This window comes from Dendropsophus ebraccatus, chromosome 12 (genome assembly GCF_027789765.1).
Source record: "Dendropsophus ebraccatus isolate aDenEbr1 chromosome 12, aDenEbr1.pat, whole genome shotgun sequence".
NCBI lineage: Eukaryota > Metazoa > Chordata > Amphibia > Anura > Hylidae > Dendropsophus > Dendropsophus ebraccatus.
The window spans coordinates 19,773,996-19,789,754 of record NC_091465.1 but is presented as its reverse complement, the minus strand read 5'-3'; the positions used below and the strand labels follow the sequence as shown (position 1 = coordinate 19,789,754).

Here is a 15,759-nt window from a genome sequence, read left to right as displayed (position 1 = left end):
CGATCTGGGGCTCCACGCAAAATCTCACCCTGTGGGGTCAAAGTGATCACAAGAACGGTGAGCAAAAATCCCAGAACCACGCGGGGGGGGGGACCTAGTGAATGAACTGCAGAGAGCTGAGACCAATGTAACAAAGCCTACCATCAGTAACACACTACACCGCCAGGGACTTAGATCCTGCAGTGCCAGACGTGTCCCACTGCTTAAGGTGGAACTTGCACTATTGGTGACTGACTAAATACTTTTTTTCCCCACTGTATACAGCCCAGCATACCATTACATATATACAGACCAGTATATGATTTCCTTTCCCCACAGCCTGGCTACACTGGTGACTCATTTTAAGGCTGTCAGAAGTCACTACCCCTAGCATTTGAACACGGATATCACTTTACTTGAACACTTTACTCTTCAGTGCAATGCAGTTGTAAATTTTGTTGTAAATGAAAGTGCACCAAAAATAATCACAACAGATAATGTTCTTACATCTGATGGACAACACAGAACTTCTAGCTTGAGTGCTTGTAGTGAGGATAGTACGTAAGGAAGTGTAGCTGAGTTGAGTAGGTTCAGGGACTATCTTGGGGTCTTGCCTAAGTAGTGCAGTACTGCCGGGATGGTTTGTAGTGACTTGGTATAGACGAAGAAGACGACTCTTGTACTCACGGTTAGAATAAGTAGTAAAGAAGAATACCATCTCTTGCCAAACAAGTCCAGCGTGTGTCAGGTTCCATAGTACGAGCCCCAGGCTTGAACAACTGGGCGAAGCTACCTTTTAAAGGTTACTGAGTAGGCCGAGCATGACCCAATGGAGTACTTCAACTTATGCTGTTTGCTCCACTGCAGACTAATCCGTACTTTTAGGATAATCCTGACTAGTTTGTGATCCCTGGCATAGGCAAGGTTGATCCCAGGTGACAGTTACTCCACCTTTGGGTTTAATACTGCAAAGTAGTTTTCTCACAACAACTTCTGTCTCTCTCCAACTAACTACTGACCACAAGCGACCCTCCCACCAGGAACTAACTCTCCTAACTAGGGGTGATCAGGACTAACCTCCTATTGGTGGGGAAGATGCTAGAAAGAGTGAGGTGTAAGAGTGTGATAGGTGAGGCACCCAAGCTAATGATTAGAGAACAGATAATACAGAGCAACAAACATTTTAACCCTTTCCACTTCAGCAGTGCATAGAAACAGGGGAGAGTGAGACACCAAGTGGTGATGGTGCAAAACGACATACATCATCAGAGAGTGTGACACCTGACAGAAATACCTTTTAACAGGTGGAAGACAGGACTTAGTGGCACAATTGTACTTGGACACTACAAACTACACTACACTACAAACAGGAGAGGTTTTCTGTGGGGATTTGCTCGTGCTCTAGACAGTTCCTGTCACTGACAGAGGAGGCAGCAGAGAGCATTGTGTCAGACTAGAAAAAATATGCCACTTCCTGCAGGGCATACAGCAGCTGATAAGTACTGGTAGATGAGATGTTTTTTTTTTCAAGTAAGTTACAATTCAGGGATAAAACTTGCAAAATAAGAATTCTAGAGACTCTGCAGCTCCTTAGTAAAAAATTCTTTATTGTGTTGTATGAAAAACTGTCGCATTTCGGGCTAACTTGTACTTATTTATGGCTTTGATAAGAATTCATGTGGTATACATGGCAAGCTGTTCCCAGCTCCACGGTCTCACATATGTGTATAATTTCATGTGAGGGACAGGGAAAACTGAACATCCTCCATACTGTTGCATTCTACCATGAGCAGTGTTTGGGTTTCCCTGTCCCTCACATGAAATTATACAATGTGAGACCATGGAACTGGAAAAAGCTGACCGTGTATATAACATGAATTCTCATCAGAGCCATGAATAAGAGCAAGTTAGCCCGAAACGCGTTAATTTCTTGTAAATAAAGAAAATGTTAATTTGTTGCAGAGTCTCTAGAGTTCTAGTTCTGCAGTTTTTATGATAAGATAACATAACACTGCTGCTGTGGATCCAGCTGCTGACATTGCTGTGGTTTCCCATCCTTCATACAGCTTGGTCAGATGTGTCCTTCCATCTGTAAGCTTCACTGCAAGAAATCTCCCAAAGGACAGATATTTGACACAGGAGCGTAGTTTGATGGTATCTCATGTTCTTTGGGATGGAACAATATACATGGCCGGTGACCTGAACATGGAAAGATTGTAGTTATGTGCAGAATGAGTAAGGTTGTAAGTGTAAGTGTGACAAACGTAATAATCCATCTATCTTATTATCTATCAATCTACTATCATGGATACATGATCTTTATTTATCTATCTGTATATACCTCATTATCTATCAATCTACAATAAATACATGTTACCTATCTATCAATCTACTGTCATGGATACGTGATATCCTATATCTCACTCTGAGATATATATATATATATATATATATATATATATATATATATATATATCTTATTATCTATCAATCTATCATCATACGTGCACTGCAGTGCAGACATACTATGGCAGCTTTGGCTGATGAAAGTATTTTCCTGGATTCTTCTTTTACATTGTCAATAATCCAATTTAACATGAATAATTTATTTAAAAGGCTTGGGCTTCTATCCCTATCGATTTTCAGCAGTAACAATAAAACGGAGGTGAGGAGTTTTCGTCTGACCTTTCACACTTCTCTTGGGAGTTTAGCATATTTCTTCCCTTGTTATTTTACGGGTGACGCCTTCCACTTAAATGAAGTGATACGATTAACCAGCTGCACATTACACAGTCCAGGGTTATGAGTTTATTTAACATTAAATGCTTCATAGTGAATTCATTCGTTTTAATGCATCCCCTGGAGCTGCACCACTAAACAGCAGTCGGTCGGCTCCTTAGTGAAGTGTGTGTAGTGCTCAAAGCAAGCCCCGTGTCTGAAAGAACTGTCAAAATTGTTGGGATATAGTACGTTGCCAGTGTATGGGATACCAGCAAAAAAGTTTACTGGGAAATGCCACAACATATCTATTGTGGGCCCATTAACTTTATTTAATGAAAGTGAAAAGTAGTCTATGTTCAGTCCGCACTACCACTATACTGCCGTGCTCTCGAACGAGAGATTCAGTGGGGAAAAAAAAGGTCCCGGCAGTCACTTGCATTGAAGGTCAACAGTCTTTATTCCACGTGATAGGTGCAGCAAAGTAAAAGTGATCTGTTTCAGTGTTAACTTTTCTCAACCAGGTTAAGAGACTAACACCATTACACGTCCCTTTCGCTGCTACTGAACTTGAGTGCTAGGGTGACACCTTTTTTCGTCTTCACATTTTACTTATGCTTATTATTTGCCTATACTAAAGGACCCCATACAGCCTCAATAACTGACATCCAAACTCCCTGTTATCCCTGTGGTCTGGCTGCATCCTCCCCATGTACAGGAATGTTCAGCATGGTCAAGTGTTTTTGTGTTACCATTGGTAAGTGCCTTATCTCTCCCGTCCCAAATCTCCACTGACTTAATCTGTTGGTGGACACTTCGGAGAGCCACATGCACCTTATACCGTTGGCTGAATGTGCTGTGAGCAGTGGGTATGCCTGCCTAAAGCCCCTATTACACGGGACACAGAGAAGAGCTTTCACCGCTGGCTGCCGACGCTATTACACACGTCGACAGCAAGCGGTGGAGTACGGGGAGGGGGGGGCTTCCCGGGTGTTCGCTTGATCGTGGAGGCAGCCCCTAGAGGATAGCGGCGCTCTGCTCCCGCTGTTCCTATTCCAGCAGATCACTGCTATATTTGTCGTTTGTCTTTCAACATGTTAAAAGACAAACAACAGCAACAATAAGCCGACATCGTTCATGTCGGCTGATCTTTGCCTTCTATTACACAGAATGATTATCAGCCGTAACGGCCGATATCGGACGAATATGGCCGATAATCGTTCCGTGTAATAGGGCCTTAAAGCCATAAGGTGTATGGGGACCTTTATTCTTCCAGGAATCTTCTACCTGCCCTACCAGGCTTTGGCCTCCCTGCCCCACCAATTTCCCCTTATACCCAAACAGGTAAAGATCTATCTGCAAGAAAATTTCTCTTTCCATTTCAATTTCTTCATCCATTTTGGCTGTTGTTTTGCATGGAGCAGATACCAGGCGACAGGGCAGTACACCAGGAGATGTGGAGGGGACTGTAGGAGATCAACGACTCAGCAACAGGATGGCTACCTCCTCCTTTGTGCCAGGAGGAACAGGAGAACTGCCAGAGCCCTGGAAAATGTCCTCCAGCAGGCCACAAATGTGCATGTGTCTTCTCAGAGTGCCCATGCAGGGAAAGTTGGCATTTGCCAGAGATCCTCAAGATTGGTTGATTCAACATTGGTGGCCTGTGCTCTTCATACTGAGCATATGTGACATCCTTCAGCATGACCAATTTAGCAGTGGGTCGGTAATAGTGAAGTAGACATTTCTTTGAAGGGACGATAAGTCCTCCATCTGGTAGCCAGAGGTAGCCTGACTGCTATTAGGTACCGAGATGAGGTCCCCAGACCCATTCTAAGACCATATACAGATACAAAGGGCCCTGGGTTCCTCCTAATGCAGGACAATGCTAGGAGTGGCTTGAGTGTGTCAGCAGTTCCTGCTTGATGAAGTCATTGAAGCTATGGACTGGCCTTCCCATTCCTCAGACCTAAATCCGATTGCGCACATATGGGACAGCATGTCTCGTTCCATCCACCAACATCACATTGCACCACAGACTGTCCAGGAGTTGGCAGATGCTTTAATCCAGTTCTTGGAGGAGATCCCTCAGGAGACCATCCACCACCTCATTAGGAGCATGCCCAAGCATTGTAGGGAGGTCATACAGGCACGTGGAGGCCACACACTATATTCAGCCTCATTTCCTCGTCCTGAGCCATTATCACTTGTTGGATCAGTCTGTCATTTGATTTTCAGTATAATTCCAAATCCAGGCCTCCATGTTATATTCATCCAGAACTCCATGGGATATTCATCCAGACCTCTATGGGATATTCATCCAGACCTCCATGGGATATTCATCCAGACTTCTATGGGATATTCATCCAGACCTCCATGGGATATTCATCCAGACCTCCATGGGATATTCATCCAGACCTCTATGAGATATTCATCCAGACCTATATGGAATATTCAGCCAGACCTCCATGGGATATTCATCCAGACCTCTATGAGATATTCATCCAGACCTCTATGAGATATTCATCCAGACGTATATGGAATATTCAGCCAGACCTCTATGGGATATTCATCCAGACCTCCATGGGATATTCATCCAGACCTCTATGAGATATTCATCCAGACCTATATGGAATGAATATTCCGCCAGACCTCTATGGGATATTCATCCAGACCTCTATGAGATATTCATCCAGACCTCTATGGGATATTCATCCAGACCTATATGGAATATTCATCCAGACCTCCATGGGATATTCATCCAGACCTCTATGAGATATTCATCCAGACCTCTATGGGATATTCATCCAGACCTATATGGAATATTCATCCAGACCTCCATGGGATATTCATCCAGACTTCTATGGGATATTCATCCAGACTTCTATGGGATATTTATCCAGACCTCCATGGGATATTCATCCAGACCTATATGAGAGATTCATCCAGACCTATATGGAATATTCAGCCAGACCTCTATGGGATATTCATCCAGACCTCTATGAGATATTCATCCAGACCTCTATGGGATATTCATCCAGACCTCCATGGGATATTCATCCAGACCTCTATGAGATATTCATCCAGACCTATATGGAATATTCAGCCAGACCTCTATGGGATATTCATCCAGACCTATATGGGATATTCATCCAGACCTCTATGGGATATTCATCCAGACCTCCATGGGATATTCATCCAGACCTCTATGAGATATTTATCCAGACCTATATGGGATATTCAGCCAGACCTCTATGGGATATTCATCCAGACCTCTATGGGATATTCACCCATACCTCCATGGGATATTCATCCAGACCTCTATGAGATATTCATCCAGACCTATATGGGATATTCATCCAGACCTCTATGGGATATTCACCCATACCTCCATGGGATATTCATCCAGACCTCCATGGGATATTCATCCAGACCTCTATGAGATATTCATCCAGACCTCCACGAGATATTCATTTTGCTTTACATTGATCATTTTTTTGTTTTATTCTTCTTAACATATTCCACGATGTAATGAATATAGATTTGCCACTAGAATATTTCATTCATTGAGATCTACTATGTGGTATTTTAGAGTTCCCATTATTTTTATTTTTTTTTATTAGTATATAATGATATCAATGGAACTTGTTTTCCAGGATAGTAAACCCGGCACTGCAGCCTTCTCCACCTGTAATGTTGACCTGCGACTTTATTTAAACTTAATCATTTTATCCATTACTACCCGAGAAGCTTAATTGGTTACAAACTTAGTACCGTGGAGAAGTTCAGTATCTGCTCATCAAACGCCCCCTAGAAATCTATTTCTTACATTTCTTACCTGAGAATGTGCGTGAAAAGACAATCTCTAAGTGCAGAGCAGCCGAAGCCTGTGCTCGTATCGATCTGCAAGAGAAACAGATCTGTAGGTGAATCAATTTTCTGTCTGCTGCGGTACTGAGTTTGTCTGAGTAGAACTGGGGGCTTTTTAGGAGACAGAATTGGTACACGTTTTCCCCTTGAAAACAGCTAAGAAACTTGGGATTTTTTTAAGTAGTTTAGTTCTCTGGTGCATGTATCACCATATAAAATATATATCCCAATAATAGGTTTAAAGACAGTGTTGAGCAAGCTGTGGCTCTTTTTGTGGATTTTTTACAAAACTACAACTCCCAGCATTCAACTTTGAGGGCCAAAGGTTCCCCATCCCTGCTATAAAGGTACAGCCTTACAACTGCATTGTAAAGACATTGGTTGTTAGACAGTGCATCCTTAGCAACCAGACTGTCGGACAGGACAAGGGTGTTCAGATCCCAGTTGGATTCACACCATAATGACATACAAAATGGAGGAAAAGCAGGTTAGTACCTGTACAGTTCTGTTATTTCCTATTCCAGGTTGCAGAGTTTTATGTAAATGTATGATATAAAGTTACATAACCAGATATACGGTTGTCCCAGGTCCAATTATCAGCTTGTACAGAAGAGCTGCACCATATAGTGATCTCTTTATTGTGGTAAGTGACCCCAATCATAAGTCATAGACACTGTTCAAAAATAACAACTTTTAAATATACATTGGATCAATACATTACCATTTTAATGAGCCTTGTTATTGGGGATGCCCTCATTCAAGCTTAGAGGATACATGTAGCCATGACAGCATGCGGCTTGTGGTTTATCCTGCATATACTGTATGGGGGAGCTTTATCAAACATGGTGTAAAGTGAAACTGCCCCAGTTGCCCCTAGCAACCAATCAGATTCCACCTTTCATTGCTCACAGACTCTTTGGAAAATGAAAGGTGGAATCTGATTGGTTGCTAGGGGCAACTGAGCCAGTTTCACTTTACACCATGTTTGATACATCTCCTGTGTCCACAAGGGGAGCAGACAGTTCAGCACCTCACATGTGGGCAGCGGTTGTCAGGCAATAACCCACAGTATACACCGCAGACATCCACCAGTCAACATTACAGAGAATATGAATGTATAGCCTAGGTTTTTTTTTATTACTAATCAGAGCCAGCTACTCAAATGTTATTTTTTCTCTAATCTGTTTCTAGTACATTATTATTATTATTATTATTATTATTATTATTATTATTGTCGCCATCTTGCTTTTAACTTGTTTTTAACAGCACTTAGAGATATACTTTACAGCAAGCCCTGAGCACGTAGGTACAATGAACATCTCCAGACATGTTCCTGTGACCTAAGCAAATGTCATTTTACAAGGGGGAGTGTCTGAGTGGATATTATGTATATTCAGGCGTCCGCTTTCCCTGTAATTCTGTAAAGATCACTCTCCAGCAGTCTTCTCCATGTCAACACAGACAGAAATGGAAGTCTCATTTTAGTTTTATGCTTAGTGGTAAGAATAAAAACGGAATGATTTTTAGGATTTTCCAATGACGTATATCCTTTAACCCCTTAAGGACGGAGCCAATTTTCGTTTTTGTGTTTTCGTTTTTTCCTCCTTGTGTTTAAAAGGCCATAGCACTTGCATTTTTCCACCTAGAGACCCACATGAGCCCTTATTTTTTGCGTCACTAACTGTATTTTACGAACTGGAGAGAATGGAACGGCTGCACATCCCATCTATGGCTGATACTAATGCCGCTAGGCCTATATTAAAAATCAACACCCAGAGTGTCTGTATATGAATTGATCAAGCCATATTGCCCCGTGTACCACCGCGCAGGTCCTCTGGTCCACACGGGTCCCTACGCTAACTCCACACCGTGTCGGTCAGCGACCGCCAACCCCGCAAAGCGTGCACATGCAGGGAAGGGAGGCCATGGAACGGCCCCGCAACCCCAATGTCACAGGACCAGACCCAAAAAGCCCCACCAAAACCCGGCCAGCACCATCGGCGGGGAAGGCCGCCCCCAAACGACACAAGCATGGATATGGTATTACTAATTGTATTTTGCAATGACAGGCTGAATTTTTGCATAAAGTACACAGTGAAACCAGAAAAAATTCAAAGTGTGGTGAAATTGAAAAAAAAACACATTTCTTTTATTTGGGGAGTATTTGTTTTTACGCCATTCGCCCTGGGGTAAAACTGACTTGTTATGCATGTTCCTCAAGTCGTTATGATTACAACGATATGTAACATGTATAACTTTTATTGTATCTGATGGCCTGTAAAAATTCAAACCATTGTTAACAAATATATGTTCCTTAAAATCGCTCCATTCCCAGGCTTATAGCGCTTTTATCCTTTGGTCTATGGGGCTGTGTCAGGTGTCATTTTTTGCACCATGATGTGTTCTTTCTATCGGTACCTTGATTGCGCATATACGACTTTTTGATCACTTTTTATTACATTTTTTTCTAGATTTGATGTGACCAAAAATGAGCAATTTAACACTTTGGGATTTTTTTGCGCTTACGCTGTTTACCGTGCGAGATCAGAAATGTGATTAATTAATAGTTTGGGCGATTACGCCCGCGGCGATAGCAAACATGTTTTATTTATTTTTATTTATAACATGGGGAAAGCGGGGTGATTCAGACTTTTATTAGGGGAGGGGGGTTTTTATTAACAACTTTTTTTTTTTTACACATATACTAGAAGCCCCCCTGGGGGACTTCTAATATATGCACTCTGATCTCTCATTGATCTATGCTGTATATACTGTATATAGTTATACGGCATAGATCGATGAGATCGGCACTTGATTGCTTTCGGCTGCTGCAGCCGAAAACAACCAAGTGCAGAGCCGTGGTCAGCGCCATTTTGGCGGAGACCCCGGCAGGTAATAGACACGGAGATCGCTCCTCCGGGACAACGACCAGGGACAGCTGCATACAAGTGATCGGATGCAGCTGTCAACTTTGACAGCTGCCTCCGATTACTTAATTAGCGGGCACGGCGATCGGACCGTGCCCGCTAATAGCCGCGGTCCCGGGCTAGACACGGCACCCGGGATCGCGGCGGTTCAGAGCGGGTACGGCATATGTCCCTAAGAGGTTAAATCTCGCTGCTTAATATAGCATTATCTTCCTTGTTCTCTGACCCATTGCTAAAGATGTCAGAATCAGACCCTGTAAATTAAGAGGATCATGGATCAGACTTGTTTCTCCAGCACATCTTAAAGATGATTGATCACACAGAGATCTGGGGAACCTGGAAGCCAAATCTCGACCTTGATCTCTTAGTCATGTTCTCTATTCCTGAAAAATGTCTGCAGTGTGGCCCCCAAGGCATTATCCTGCTGTAAAAGGCTGCTGCCATTGGGGGATCCTGCTGCCATGAAGGGGGAACTTGGTATGTACAATGTTGGTAGAACATTGACCATCACACTGCCCTGACATCTCTTCTTCTTCCCATAGTTCATTTTGATGCCCATTGTCAACACTTTAAAGGGTGGAATGGGGTCACCATGGATGCTCTGACCAGTTTGAAGAGCCATATACACAGCAATCTGTGATGCCCCGTGTCCTGTGACTCCTTTCTATTATATGCAAAAGGAGCTTTTTCTGCTCTTTTGTGAGATTGAACTAGCCATCACCCCCCCCCCCCCCCCCCCTTCACACACACACACACACACATCAGTAAGCTTTAACCACTACATATAAATACCAAGTTGTGGGCACATTATAATTCGGCCCTTGTCACAGTCACTCAGATCCTTACACTTGCCCATTTTTCCAGCTTCTAACATCAACTACAAGATCTGTCTGGTCATTTGCAGCCCCATATATCCCCCTTTGACATGTGCTGTTGTCACTACATACTCCATATTAATCACTCTATTCCAGTGATCACAAGTGACATCTAAAATCGGTGGGGGAGGGCGGTCACAGGTCTGAAACGTCTATCAGAATAGACTCTACCAACTGGCCTTCCAATCCTACAGCCAGGGGTCTGTCTATTTCCATGTGTTGTATACAGATTATTCTTCCTGATCCCTCTGTGCCTCTTTATCACATGCAGAGTCATTTGCATACAGTATGCAACACCAAAAAAAATCTGTAATCTTTTCTCTTCATTTACCCTCATTTATAAACAAACATATTTCCAAAAATAACCAAGTCCATCGAGGAATCCTTCCCGGCCATAAATCTCTGTTTTTCTTAATGATAAACACTGAATTCTGCCAGGTGATTACAATGCAAGTCCCTGGAAAATAGACATTATGTAGCGTAGACTGGATATTGCCTACTGGAAATATCTTATCTGCATTTTGACGGATGTGATTTATTACATGTATTAGGCTTGGGGAGGAAGACGCGCCTTGCGGAATTTCATTGCATTTTGCTAGATGCGATTAAGGAAGGGGGGACATTCCGTCGCTTTGTCATGTGACGGATATATATTGTTTGGACGCTTATAAGTTGAACTTATTACTTTTATATTGCAGAATTGGATCTCTCTGCTATTATGGAATGAAGGCAATATTATGGCCTTCTATGAAATTCTAGAAGAAATGTTATTTGACAAGATGGTTTCCTGGAAATCTTTCTAACTGGGGTGGTAGGGTTATATAGAAGCTTTCCTTACAAAAAAATATAAAAAAATAGGAGAGCGAACTTTACATCTGATAAAATCATAAATATGTATCGTTAAAAAGTGAGCACAGAAGTTACTCACGCTGAGGAGGGGAGTTTTGGAACGCTCCCCTCCACCTCCAGGTTCTCCTTCAGAAAGATCTCAGCAGGCATCCAGATCAGTCTTTGTTTCTTGTAGCTACCTTTCAGCATCTGGAGAGAAACACTGGGATTCCTGTATCGATTTCTCAAGTAAATTAGGGTTCAGTATACACTTTACTAGGTTTTATTCATAGCCCAACGCGTATCGAGATATCAAATCTCTTTCTCAAGGACAATGTCAACAAACACACATGCAAGCTTAAAAAGCCCTCCCCTTGCTCCTCCCTCTCATGACCTCATACTGGAACCATTTTACAAAAAAACAAAAAAAAAAAACAATGTTAAAAAGGTATAAATACATAAAAACAATAAAAATCTCTATTCTTATCAATGTGGTTACACTCTTTCCAACATTTCATTTAGACCATTTGGTGTTAGTGTGTTAAGCCTAAAAATCCAATGACTCTCTCGTTTGCATAACTTTGCAAATCTATGTAACTGGCTTTCTATTCTTTCTACTGGATATACTTTTAGCAGGCTGGCGTCGGCATTGTGGAACTGAGCAAAATGCCGTGATACACTATGCTTGGCAAATTTGTGTACTATGTTAAATCTGTGTGTATTTACTCGCTTCCTCAGAGTCTGACACGTCCTACCTACGTACTGTAGGCCACAAGGGCACTCCAGTACGTATATAACAAAGTCACTGCTACATGATAAGAACTGTGAAATTGCTATTTCCTCTCCTGACACCTTACTTTTTAGCATTTTTGTTTTGTTAGCAATATTCGGACAGGTTTTACACACTATTTTTCCACATTTGTAGATCCCAGAATTTTTTTTAAAAACTCCCATTTTTAGATTTTTTGGGTTTTAAATTGGGATAAGATGGAGCTATCAGTTGTCCTAAAGTTTGAGATCTTCTAAAAATCATACGTGGGCCCTGGGTCACTGCTTCTGATAAAAATGGATCTCTAAGTAGAATTTTCCAGTTTTTTTTCAGAATTTTTTCAATACTTCTATGGTTACTTGTGAACTTAGTAATAAGTTTTTTCTCTCTTTCACCTTCTTTTTCCTCCTTTTTCCTTCCTGTATTCATTACCTGTAGCTTTCTATCCAAACCCTCTGCTCTTTTCTTTGCTCCTTCAATAATTTTTTTGGGATAGTTTTTTTGTTTAAATCTTTCTTCCAGTACTTTGGTTTGTTCTTCAAATACTTCCTTTTCTGTGCAGTTCCGCTTTATCCTTAACATTTGACCGAACGGAATATTAGTTTTCCAGTCCTTTTTATGTTCACTGTGATAGTGTAAATATCTGTTCGCGTCAGTAGGTTTAAAATATGTTTTTGTATTAATTTACCATCCTTAATATAGATATTCAGATCCAAAAATGAAATTTCAGTATAGCTACAATTTTCTGTGAACCTCAGGCCCCATTGGTTATTATTTAAAAAACTCATAAAATCCATCAATTCATCTTTAGTAAGAAGTCTCATTTATTACTAAGTTCACAAGTAACCATAGAAGTATTGAAAAAATTCTGAAAAAAAACTGGAAAATTCTACTTAGAGATCCATTTTTATCAGAAGCAGTGACCCAGGGCCCACGTATGATTTTTAGAAGATCTCAAACTTTAGGACAACTGATAGCTCCATCTTATCCCACTTTAAAACCCAAAAAATCTAAAAATGGGAGTTTTTAAAAAAAAATTCAGGGATCTACAAATGTGGAAAAATAGTGTGTAAAACCTGTCCGAATATTGCTAACAAAACAAAAATGCTAAAAAGTAAGGTGTCAGGAGAGGAAATAGCAATTTCACAGTTCTTATCATGTAGCAGTGACTTTGTTATATATGTACTGGAGTGCCCTTGTGGCCTACAGTACGTAGGTAGGACGTGTCAGACTCTGAGGAAGCGAGTAAATACACACAGATTTAACATAGTACACAAATTTGCCAAGCATAGTGTATCACGGCATTTTGCTCAGTTCCACAATGCCGACGCCAGCCTGCTAAAAGTGTATCCAGTAGAAAGAATAGAAAGCCAGTTACATAGATTTGCAAAGTTATGCAAACGAGAGAGTTATTGGATTTTTAGGCTTAACACACTAACACCAAATGGTCTAAATGAAATGTTGGAAAGAGTGTAACCACATTGATAAGAATAGAGATTTTTATTGTTTTTATGTATTTATACCTTTTTAACATTGTTTTTTTTTTTTTTTTTTTGTAAAATGGTTCCAGTATGAGGTCATGAGAGGGAGGAGCAAGGGGAGGGCTTTTTAAGCTTGCATGTGTGTTTGTTGAACATTGTCCTTGAGAAAGAGATTTGATATCTCGATACGCGTTGGGCTATGAATAAAACCTAGTAAAGTGTATACTGAACCCTAATTTACTTGAGAAATCGATACAGGAATCCCAGTGTTTCTCTCCAGATGCTGAAAGGTAGCTACAAGAAACAAAGACTGATCTGGATGCCTGCTGAGATCTTTCTGAAGGAGAACCTGGAGGTGGAGGGGAGCGTTCCAAAACTCCCCTCCTCAGCGTGAGTAACTTCTGTGCTCACTTTTTAACGATACATATTTATGATTTTATCAGATGTAAAGTTCGCTCTCCTATTTTTTTATATTTTTTTGTTTGGTATTTCGGAGACCGGGGAACTGGGAGTTCACACCGGGAGGATCGTAGCGAGCAGGGGCTGGCTGGCAAATTTTAGCCCGGGGGGCAAGCACACAGCACTGGCCCATAAGTAGCAGGCTGGCGGCCCATCCTTTAAGGACCACTCTGGCCCTTACCTATAACATCTTCGTCATTTGTGACCAAATATCCTACTGTGCCCTGTGAAGGGATCAGAAGTCACTTTCCTGTATAAGTCTATGGGGCGGCTCAGCGATGACACGGAACGTACCCATAGACAGATGATAGGAATGCTGGGTGACCTCTATCGTACTGAGTATATGATGCTGGAAAGCTGGTTGACCTTCATCAAACTGAGTATAAGATGCTGGGAAAGCTGGGTGATCTCCATCATACTGAGTATAAGATGCTGGAAAGCTGGGTGACCTCCATCCTACTGACTATAAGATGCTGGGAAAGCTGGGTGACCTCCATCATACTGAGTATAGGATGGTGAGAAAGCTGGGTGACCTCCATCCTACTGACTATAAGATGCTGGGAAAGCTGGGTGACCTCCATCATACGCAGTATAAGATGGTGGAAAAGCTGGGTGATCTCCATCATACTGAGTATAAGATGGTGAGAAAGCTGGGTGACCTCCATCCTACTGACTATAAGATGCTGGGAAAGCTGGGTGACCTCCATCATACTGAGTATAAGATGGTGGAAAAGCTGGGTGACCTCCATTATACTGACTACAAATACAAGATGCTGGGAAAGCTGGGGTTTCTGTATTTTTTTTTTACAATAGTTTACATCACTGCTGTGGTCCCTATAGGCATTCCTCTTTTTAGAACACCCCCCTCGTGTGTGCACCCCCCATTAGTAAAAATAATAATAAACAAAACAACAAACACACATACTTATATGTATCCTCTATGTACTCCTGTATATATGTATCCTCTATGTACTCCTGCATATGTCTCCTCCTGTATATATATGTCCCCTCTATGTACTGCTGTGTATGTCTACTCCTGTATATATGTATCCTCTATGTACTGCTGTGTATGTCTACTCCTGTATATATGTATCCTCTATGTACTGCTGTATATATGTATCCTCTATGTACTGCTGTGTAGGTCTCCTCCTGTGTGTGCGTATATATATATATATATATATATATATATATATTATATATTCACGAGGGAATATGCAATGCAGGAAAATTTGGATCAGTGTAACTATATATATATACACACACAGGAGGAGACCTACACAGCAGTACATAGAGGATGCATATATACAGGAGTACATAGAGGAGACATATATACAGCAGTACATAGAGGAGACATATATACAGCAGTACAGAGGAGACATATATACAGCAGTACATAGAAGATGCATATATACAGGAGTACATAGAGGATATATGATGTATCCTCTATGTACTCCTGTATATATGTATCATCTATATACTTCTGTATATATGTCTCCTCTATGTACTACTGTATATACTGTATGTATCATCTATATACTTCTGTATATATGTCTTCTCTATGTACTCCTGTATATATGCATATGCAACTTTTGCTGGGGGGAAAGAGGGACATAGCCACGCCCATAACTGCGCTCTATGACCCCATAGCCACATCATCTATTACCATTATATAAGTAACAAATATTATCACCACTCCTTCACCACATAGTTACTTATACCACCATACCACTGGTGCCTCCATCTAGGTAGGGTGTAGTAGTGGAGGTATAGTGAATAAGGGGTGTAGTAGTACAGGTAAAGATGAGGGGTGAGGTAGTACAGGTATAGATATGGGGGGTATTAGTAATACAGATGAG

At 41.4% G+C, this 15,759-nt stretch overlaps 1 long non-coding RNA gene across 1 annotated transcript; it reads right to left on the bottom strand.

Moving 5' to 3' along the window:
* Window positions 1-1,855: 1,855 nt before the first annotated feature.
* Window positions 1,856-7,425, bottom strand: LOC138769829 (uncharacterized). The gene is made up of 3 exons (XR_011359322.1): window positions 7,286-7,425; window positions 6,533-6,597; window positions 1,856-2,178 (listed from the first exon to the last, which is right to left on the bottom strand). It is a non-coding gene; the product is annotated as an uncharacterized lncRNA (long non-coding RNA).
* Between the last annotated feature and the right edge of the window lie 8,334 nt (window positions 7,426-15,759).